General features: G+C 45.9%; 1 pseudogene; it reads left to right on the forward strand.

Moving 5' to 3' along the window:
• Positions 1–561: 561 nt before the first annotated feature.
• Positions 562–1,577, forward strand: LOC117612777 (annotated as a pseudogene).
• Positions 1,578–2,252: the final 675 nt, after the last annotated feature.

Raw genomic sequence — 2,252 nt, forward strand, 5'->3', positions numbered from 1 at the left:
CTGCCACTTGGGGGGTCAGTGGTTGTGGAGAGCTTGGGTGGGGTTGGTTGCTCGTCGCTTGGGTCGGGACTGTTAGTGTCCCTCCTATCCAGACGAGTTTCACTAAGAACTCCTAAGAAGGTGTTTTTGGTGGGGCTCGTATTAATTAATCCCACTTAAAATTAAAATTGGATGAAACAAACATGGGATAAAATCTTAGCCAAGCCAGTCCATGCCTGCACAGTGTAACAAACAAGCCCTTGATGTATATCCCATGATGTTAAAACATCGCCGACAAAGTGGTGAGCAATGTGGTTCCAATAAAAACACCCAAATATTATAGGCAACCAGATTCACTTCTTCAGTTCCTGCTTTGATTCCATTTGCGTGGATGTCTTTAGAAGTTTTGTGATTTGCTTTAGTCCGTATCTGTCTGCCCACTGCATTTATGTGTTATTTATTGTAGTAGTTGGCATATTCAGACATGTCTTATCTATAAATATTATAGGCAACCAGACGAGCTTTTCATTCCCATATATTCAAATTCAGCAGCATACATCTTCATCCCAACTTCCCAAATCGATGAAGAGACCAGCACACCTTGTGTTCATCCCATTCCCAGCCATTGGCCACATTATTTCAACGTTTGAGATTGCAAAGCAACTCGTTGCTCGAGATGACCACCTCTTCATCACAATCCTCCTCATCACGAAGCTACCGACGGTGGAAGACGACCAGCACAAATACTTCATCATTGACAATACTAGAGATTCTTCAGTCTCATCACAACAGCGCATCAGATTCGTCAACCTCCCAGAAGAAGCTAGCCCCACCACCGCATCCTCCTTCTCCGTTGTTGAAGATCGCAAGCCCCTCATCAGGGACGCCATCGCCAAACTCGCCGACTCAAAGGCGACTCGGCTTGCCGGGCTTGTGATTGACATGCTCTGCACCGCCATTGTCGACGTGGCAAACGAGCTTGGGCTTCCTTCTTACATCTTCTACACCTCCAACGCTGCGTCTCTTAGGTTTATGCTGGACCTCCAAAGGCTTCAAGACGAGAATGGCGGAAAGCACGTCGCTGAGTTGATGGGCCCTGCCGCTGAGCTGGTCGTCCCGAGTTTTGCCTGTCCGGTCCCTGCTAGAGTCTTGCCCGGTATACTTCTGGACAAGGAGGGTGCTGAATCTTTCCTCAGCCATGCTAGACGTTTTAGAGAAACCAAAGGTATTTTGGTAAACACGTTCTTGGATCTAGAACCCCATGCTCTTCGTTCTCTTTCTGATAGTCAAAGTCAAACTCCGCCGATGTACCCCGTGGGGACCATGCTAATCAAAAGTCTGATATCTTCGATTGGCTCGATGACCAGCCTCCATCGTCTGTAGTTTTCCTCTGCTTTGGGAGCATGGGCAGCTTCGTTGAGGCCTAGGTGAGGGAGATCGCCTGTGCACTGGAGCGCACTGGGCTCCCGTTCTTGTGGTCCCTACGCCAACCGCCGCAGGAGGGCAATTGGATTGCCATGCCGAAGGACCATGCGGATCCCAAGTCGATGTTGCCCCAAGGGTTCTTGTTAACATATGCAGAACATTATCATGCATAACGATTCAATCAAACCATGTAATAAATCTCTATGAAAATGCAGAGAGCATTTGAGTAAGGAGAGGTCAGATTTCTGTGTGTGAAAGAGAGAGAGAGCTTGGAGAAGAATGCTAGCTGTCCATCAGCTCAGCACCAAAAACATGCATATATTCTCTTACTGACAAAACCGTTAGGAAGGGAAATATTCCCTATTACATCACTCAATCTAACCATTCAATCATTACCCTATAAGACAATGACAAGTGTCAAATGCTATTACATTCTCTGCTGTACACTTGGACTGTGATCCAATGCAGCCTTTCTAACAAGAATAGAACCTTCCTATTCTAATTCCTTCACAGCAGCTACACCTATACACCAACACTCCCTTCTAGGTGTTGTGCTGAAATAACACCTAGAGCCTTCCTCAAATACTCAAATCTGTCTCTTGCTAAAGGCTTGGTGAAAATGTCAGCAAGCTGCACTTCTGTTTTGCAATATAGCAAATCAATCTCACCATTTTGTAGAGCATCTCTTATGAAGTGAAACCTGCGGTTGATGTGTCTGGTTTTGTGATGATGAACAGGATTCTTAGATATAGCAATAGCTGAAGTGTTGTCACACAACAACTGAGTTGGTTCTACCTGTTCCTCTCCAAAATCAGATAACACAAACCTCAGCCACATAGCCTGTGCAG

This window comes from Prunus dulcis, unplaced genomic scaffold (assembly GCF_902201215.1).
Source record: "Prunus dulcis unplaced genomic scaffold, ALMONDv2, whole genome shotgun sequence".
Taxonomy (NCBI): domain Eukaryota; kingdom Viridiplantae; phylum Streptophyta; class Magnoliopsida; order Rosales; family Rosaceae; genus Prunus; species Prunus dulcis.